The sequence below is a fragment of the Ursus maritimus genome, unplaced genomic scaffold (assembly GCF_017311325.1).
Source record: "Ursus maritimus isolate PB19 unplaced genomic scaffold, ASM1731132v1 scaffold_7, whole genome shotgun sequence".
NCBI lineage: Eukaryota > Metazoa > Chordata > Mammalia > Carnivora > Ursidae > Ursus > Ursus maritimus.
In genome coordinates, this window is record NW_024426885.1 from 11,673,052 (window position 1) to 11,680,843 (window position 7,792).

Below are 7,792 nucleotides of genomic sequence, written 5' to 3' on the forward strand. Positions count from 1 at the left end.
GGGGAGCGCGTGAGCTCGGCGCTGAACTCCGTCACCCGGTGCTCCGCGTTGAGCTGTCGGTCACATCTGTGCGCTTAAACATTGTAACTAAGATATGTAGAGAATGAAATGTGGAGAAATTCGAACCTTCCCACGCCGCTGGTGGGCACGTAGAATGGGGTAGCCACTCTGGAAAACAGGCTGGCAGTGCCTCGAAAAGTTAAGCTCTGAGTCGCCGTGGGACCCCGGCATTCCACTCCTAGGTACATGCCGAGTGAAACAAAAAACATATGTCCACACACAAACTTGTACGTGAGTGTTCACGGCAGCACCATTTATCATCGCGTGAGGTGGAAATGACCCACATGTCCAACAACTCATGAGTGGAGAGATAAACCGTGGTCTAGCCACACAAGGGATGCTTTTCGGTAATGGAAAGAAGGAAAGCACGGGCACCTGCCTCCACAGGGGTGAGCCTGGAAAACGTGACGCCAGGTGAAGGGAGCCAGTCACAAAGACCACGTATTCTGTGATCCCATTAGACGACATGACCGGGACAGGCTAAGCCATAGAGACGAAAAGTGCATTAGTGGTTGCCAGGGACTGGGGTGTGGGGAGGGTTAGGGGAAACCAGGGAGCAACTATGAGCAAGGGGTTTTCTCGTTGGGATGATGAAAAGGCTCTAGAGCTGATTGTGATGGTGGCTGTACCGCTCCGTGAATGTACTAAAAACATTAAGTCGTATACTTTAAATGGGTGAATTGTGTGGTATGGGAATTATATCTCAATAAGGCTGACATTAAAAACACAAAAGAAGAAGATATGTAGAGGATGAATCTGTGAGCAGTGGGAGAGGAAGCTAAAAGGTTCAGATATAAGGAGAAACCGTGTGGCCATGGAGAGCCCATGTAGGTTCAAGTTCGGAGTATATGGAAGCCGTGTCCCGGGGGAGGGGTTGAAGGGCAAGTCGGGGAGAGGAGGGCCTTCTAAAGCTAGATGATGTCCCTGCTACCGATGCAGTTGCCACCATCTCTGAAGACTCTTCTAGGACTTTCCAGCACTCTCTGCCTCACACAGCTAGAAGCTGAGAAAAGCACATCCACGTCCCAAGAAATCAGCTCCAGCAGAGCCTGCGAACTCGAGAGTTAACTCCACACTTCATATTATTGCCACGCTGCGCTGCTCATTTGAAGCTGAGCAGTTTCAAGAATCTGTCGCTCACAGAGGGCCGCATTCCTGGAGCTAGCCCACTGCGAAGTGCCACAAGACTGATGCCTACCCTGGTCGTTTTTGCTGGAAGCTTGTCTAATCTGTCCCACCCTTCCTGTATCTGGGAAAGACTGGCAGGAAGGCAGGCCTGTAGGGCTTGGTGCGGCTGAGCACGGACACCAAGGGTCGGGAGCTGGCCCTCACATGGACTATGTCCGGCTCAACACCCCAGCGCCTAGGATTGAATTTGCTTGCATTTTATTTAGAGCTGTATAAAGGGGCATCTTTTCTATGTTCCGGTTTTGGGGTTGGACTGTCCCCCTCAATCCTGATCATGTACACACCGTTGAGGGGTGCCGAGGGGTGACTGCCACGTTAGGTGACTGCCAGGAGCATTGACAGCCAGGGTGCCTCTCACAGCCCTGGTGTCTATATTCCTTCGTGTTTGCCCGTCGTTAAGTTCCAGCTCCCGGAAGCCATGCTGCTTCCTGGTCTCCCTTTGCTGAGGCCATTCTGCTGGAAGGCCCATCTCTGGCATGGCCAGTGGTTACCAACCTGAGTGCTCCCCTGACAGCATCACGTCCTGATTCAAGTGTCCTAATCATTGGTGGGGAGCGAACAGAGCACTTCAGGGATTGCTGGCAGTTTAGTTCAATGGCAGACCCTGGGCCATTGGCTCTGTGCTTTCCTTCAGTGCCTGCTACCCTCGAGGCCTGGCCTGGGTGTTTCCTGGTTTAGGGCTCAGAGATCTTTGCAGTAAACCCTGTTGTTTGAGGTCCTTTTTCCGGCCTATGGTGGTGGGGGTGTGGGAGTGTCTCTGTTCCCCATTTCTTGCAACCGTAATTTCCCTGCCTGGAATGCACTGTAAAGATGTTATCCAGACTTGAACAGGGAGGTTATGGAGATGGAGAGGGAGGGAAGAAACTGGCATGGGGAGCCATTGTCCCTCCCCTGGACTCTGCCCAGATACCATCTTGAGGTTGCAAAGCAGAAGAACCAACACCATGGACCTGTTCCTTGGCCCCTTTCCCCTTGGCATTGGGTGGTATGGAGGGAAGAACAGTGGAAAGTGCTCCCAGGCACTGACCGTCTCGATGAGTTGTTGTCCTCAAGATGAAATGTGTTACCCAAGTACAGTCTGACACTCGCACTGTCACCATTTAACTAAGGGAGAAACTGAGGCTGGAAAAGGTGAAGAGCCTGCCAAAGGTCACAGAGGTATTGAGCAAGGAGGCTGGGATTGGAACTCAGTCTGACACCAGGGCTGGCTCACAACCACCACCCTCAAAATGCCGGTGACCAGTGCAGGCCAGTAAGAGAGCAGGGGTGACTGGGATGAGTTTGAGTTTTGTTTACACAGGGGGCCTGGAGGCATCCACTGACTTCTCTAGAATGGGGGGGCCAGGGGCTGGGGCACCTTGAAGGCAGGCCAGCTCTGAACTAGACCCAAGGTGCTGTTGGTGGTCTTTGAGTGACAGGATGAAAGCCGTGGATGGGCAGGGGAATGAAAAAGGATTTCAGCAAGATGGAAAGAATGGGAGCAGGTGGCCAAGTTCCCTTGGTCTGCCCCCCCTTCTCCTGTGGACTTGCTTCACCCCAAGTGAGGTCAAAGGAACCCAGGCCACAGCCCTCACTCTCTCAACTCACAGCAAAGGGAGCCACAGAAGGGACTAGGGACAGAATTAAGTGTATACAGCACAGTGGGACTTGGAACTTGCTAACTGGCAGCCCAAAGGCCAAATGTGGCCTACAGATGGGGTTTGTCGGGCCGGCTGGGTTTTAAAAACATTTAAAAAATATTTAAAAAGGGAGAGATCTCACATGAACAGATTTCTGGACTTTCTTGAACACTGGAAAACTCTGACAACACTGGAGCCCTGTCCCTACGTAGCATCAACAGGCCGGGGCTGAGTAGCAGCCTACGTCTGCCCCCAGGCCCTACTCGGCTGCCGCGACAGTTGGCTCTGTCACTCCTCCTCCTGGTGGTGACCTCTGCGAGTATCTGAGATTGCACCCTGAGAAAGGCGTGTGTTGTGACAGAGCAGAGGTGGTGCTGAGGGAACCCCGCAGGCAACTGGGCAGAGAAGTCTGGTGCTCAGGAGAAGGAAGGTGTCAGTGACATAGACCCAGAAGTGACCACGGTGTGGAAACTGGCAGCCAGTGACGCAGTGAGAGCAGAGAGCACAGTGTATGTCAGTCAGGGTTGTCTAGAGAAACACAGCATGTGTGTGTGTGTGTGTGTGTGTGAGAGAGAGAGAGAGAGAGAGAGAGAGAGAGAGAGAGTATGCGTGCGCACGTGCTTTAAAGCGATTTAAAGAATTGGCTCACACGACAATGAGGACAGGCAAGTGTGAAATCTGTAGTCAGGCAGGCAGGTTGGAAACCCAGGTGGGAGCTGATAGTACAGTTTTGAGGCAGAATTTTTGTCGTTTCCAGGAACAGTTGTTGCTCTAAAGGCCTTCAACTGATTGCGTGAGGCCCACCCCATTATCGAGGGTAATCTCCTTTGTCAAGTCAACGGACTGTAGACATTAACCATATCTACAAAATACCTCCACAGCAACCTGTAGACTAGTGTTTGATTAAGTATCTGGGTACTGTCACCTTGCCAAGTTGACACAGGCTAACCATCCCCCAGCGATAAGAGCAGGAGGTCGAGGAAGGGAGCGTGGGAGACCTCGCTGTTTAGGAGTGGGCAGGGGAAGAAGGTGAGTCCCGCAGTTCTGATGAGGAGAAGCACAGGGAGGTGTGGCACCAATGACCATAGCACTGCGTCCACAGGGTGCTGGGTGCTGGGTGGGGGTGCAGCTGGGACAGCAGTGCATGGGAGACCTGGTGGTGACTTCGGTTCTTTCACAATATTCATAATAAAGGGGGTAAACTGAGGAGCAAGGAGGAGAGGTTTCCTTCTGGTTTGTGATTTTGCAGGCTAAGGCAGAGGAGGAGCCCTGTTCCGAGAGAGAGAGAGAGAGAGAGAGAGAGCAGAAGAAAACCAGGGAGAGACTGATGGTAGGACTCCTCCTGTTGGGGCAAGAGCCGGGGGATGTGGGGAGAGCCCAGCCTCTGCATGGGCAAGCAAAGACATCAGGGCAGAGCTCAGGCTGGAGCAGGCAGGGTGAGGAACAGGAGCGCTCTTGACAAAGGCCCCTTCTTTCTTACCTGGGAGGCTTCTTCCAATCCCCTCCGTATCTCCTGGCGCCACCTTTAGGCTGGCTTCCAGGTGCACCTGCAGTTCTGGCCCCCTTGTCCTGGGCTCCCTTGTCTGGGGAGGACCCGTGCCCAGGACCTCCTGCTGCCTCCCCTCCCTCTCCCTGAAAGCAGGACGGTAGCGTTGCTGGTTTTCCCCGCCCTGTGCTCTGCTCCTGGTCCCCACTCGCCCTGTTCGGCGCCCTCCATGGGGACTGGTTCCCAGTGGGCAGCGCTGGACAACGGGTGGCCTGAGTCCCGGGAAAGCAAGAACACACCCGAAGACGCACCCGCGCGCGCACACACACACACAACTGGAGGAATTTCATTTCCAGTTTTTAGAAAGCAGCAGAGTGTAACATGGCACATTCGGATCACCCTTACACCTACTTGGGGCTTACTACTGCTTTCTATTTTGAATCCCCTCTGGGGGCGTCACCACAATTTCTTTCCACCCAGAAGGCCTCCAAGGGCTTCATCCAGCCCTGCCTCTCAGGCCTCCGCACTACTTTTCAGAGCTCAGAGGAGGGGGCAGCACCCCAGGGAAACAGGGAGTGCCACTCAGGAAGGGCAGGCCCAACACACAGGGCGTGTGCGCCTGCTGGAGCTGCTCTGTGCCGCCTGGAAGCTCAAAACATGCTGGAACACGGAAAGAAAGGTATTTGCCTGAGTGACTCAGATATGTTCCAGCATTTTCCCACAGGCTCCTGCATATCCCAAAATAACTGCGACTCTGGATCCTGTTCCCTGGCATATGATTACATTTGTATAATGTTACAGAACAGTGGGCAAAGTGGCCACACTCGCACAGGAGCTGCAGGAATGCACGGCCCGCAGTGGAGCTCCAAGCTGCACAGAGACTCGACTCGTAAGAAGTGTGGACTCACCAGAAGCATCCAGACCACCAGGAGGGGCCCTAGTCAGTGCCCACCTTTCATGGGGCGGGGGGGGGGGATTGAGGCCCATAAAGAGGAGACAACTTGTCCACACTCAGCACAGCCAAGAACCCTAAACTCTCATCAACTATTAGTGATGCTTATTTTGGAATAAATGTCAGTCAAGCCTGGGAAACATAAGATCTTAAGTCAAAGGGACTTTAAGGGTCTCCTGGTCATCCAGGGTACCTCTGTGCCCAGGTCTGGACAACAACGTTGGAATTAGGAGGTTTCAAAATGAACTGCCTCAGGGAATTTACAGTCTTGCTCAGGAAATGACTGGAGGTGTTCAAACAGCTGGAAGACAATTGCGCCCTGGCAAACAGACAGAAGGCATGGAGTTTGGGGGAGGGAAAGTCTGAGAAGGAAGGTACTGTCCAAGGAGGGAAGGTTTCACAGAATGGCGGGCTGAAGGGTGAGCAAGGTCTGGACAAGAAGGGAGAGGGCCAAGGGCAGACCCAAATGTGGGAATGTGCTGGAGGGGTGCAGACCCTTGGTGAGAGGATGTGGGGAGTGCTCTAGAAAGTTCTGGAAACCAAGCCCAGGGACCTGGGCTGCCAGCACTGAAGGTGCAAGTGGCTTTCAGTGTGGATGCCATTACTTGCTAGTTCCAAGTCGTTTGCTATCTGCTTCAACCTGGAGACAGGAATTTCACATGATTTTGATACTATATGTGTGTGTGTGTGTGTGTGTAATATACTTATATTAATATATTTATATTTATATAATATATAGTATTAATATATAATTTTAAATGCTCTGACCTAGGAAGAGGTGAGAGGTTATTTTCACATTTCTGTGGTCCTTAGATAGTCCTGTTCCTCTTGGCCACCACAGCCCACTTGGTGCTAAAGAAGATGGTGCACTGTGGTGAGGCTAACATGACCTTTATGTCTCCTGGGGGCTGGACTCAAATCCTGCCTCTGCTCCTGGCTCTGCGGGCAAGTCACTTCCTGTTGCCTCATCCACTGCATGAGGATGTTGAGAATAACTAACATTTGTTACATGCCAGGTACAACTTCCACTGCTCCACATGTCTCATTTCATTTAATCATTTTCCCCCATTTTACGACTGAGGACACAGGGAAGGAAAAGGCCATGGGACTTGTCCATTGTCCCCGAGCTCTTACGAGAAACTGTAACTGAACCCAAGAGTTCTGATTCAAGCCTGTGTTCCCCATTCTGATGTTCTCTAAAGGGCACTGGGATGATTACACAAGCAGACCCCCCCCCAGATATTCAGTGGATATCTGTGCCCTGACTCCTACAGAGACCGAGACAGTTACGTTAGTAAGAACTTTGCAGCCAGCTCAACAGCCAGCCTGTTGCCCCCATGTAAGACCCAGAGACCACCAACACAGGCCAGATAATTCCTACCTGGATAGCCGGGTACCATCTGATTTGGATGATTAAAAATCTTCTAACTACAGTAAAGGGCTATCTACTGATGTTTAGTGATAAAAATATCATCAGTCCGATTTATAACCACCAAGGAAACTTCACGTTAAGGTCCGTTGAGCATGGACGCCCAAGTCACAAAAAGAAGTGGTCATATTCTTTATCTTTGGTTCATTTGAAAAAGTCCAGTAGAAGCCTTTTCCCCTATTTACACATTCAGGTTTCTAGAATCAATGGTGTGTCATCAGCAGTCAGCTTATACTCCCCACATGAGTTCACCCAGGAACGATGCTGGCGGATTCCCACCCGAATGACTTCAACCTTTCTCAGCGGGCTAAGAGTGGCAACTCCGGGAGTGTGTATTTTTGTATGGCACAGTCACACACCAATATTAAACTCAGTCCGGTCCTGAGGAATTCGGCATGGGGGCTCTACGTCAGCATGCTCTCTGGGGGTTCCAAGTTCTCAGGACTGTCTTCTTCTTCCATTTTTGATTTATAATTAAAACACCAAAATCTAGCACATTCAGAAGCTGTGGTCCTTCCCAAGCTTTTAAAAGACACTGGCATACAAACAAGGATCTTCTTCCCATCCAGTGGCTTCTGAGTGCGTGTGACCCTAACCCCAATGGCTTCTAGGAACCCAATCTGGGAACATAAACCCAGCCCGGTTTGATGACTCAGAGAAGTGTCCGATAAAGATGACCCCAAGACTCTCACAGAACACATTCCCAACCCCAGTGACCTGGACTGCACACAACACTTTGGTCAGCCTCGGGCAGCTCGAGGGACTGTTTTTCCTGTGTGCGTCTGACCCTCCCAGCCCCTTGCTCCTGAGCTGGGCCAATCCAAAGACGGACATTCCCATCAACGGGGTGCACAGCCCCGAGTCTTCCCAGGTAACAGCTGCCATCTGAGGCTGAAATGTGACGGACAATCATTCTCTCATGAGCCGGGCCCAGAGAGAGGTCGTGGATTCCAGAACCGGCCTGTAACTGCGTCTGCCATGGACTGTTACTAAAGCCAGTGAGACCCAATCTTGATGCTGTCGCTCCTCGAAACTTCAGAAATCACAAAAAACCATCC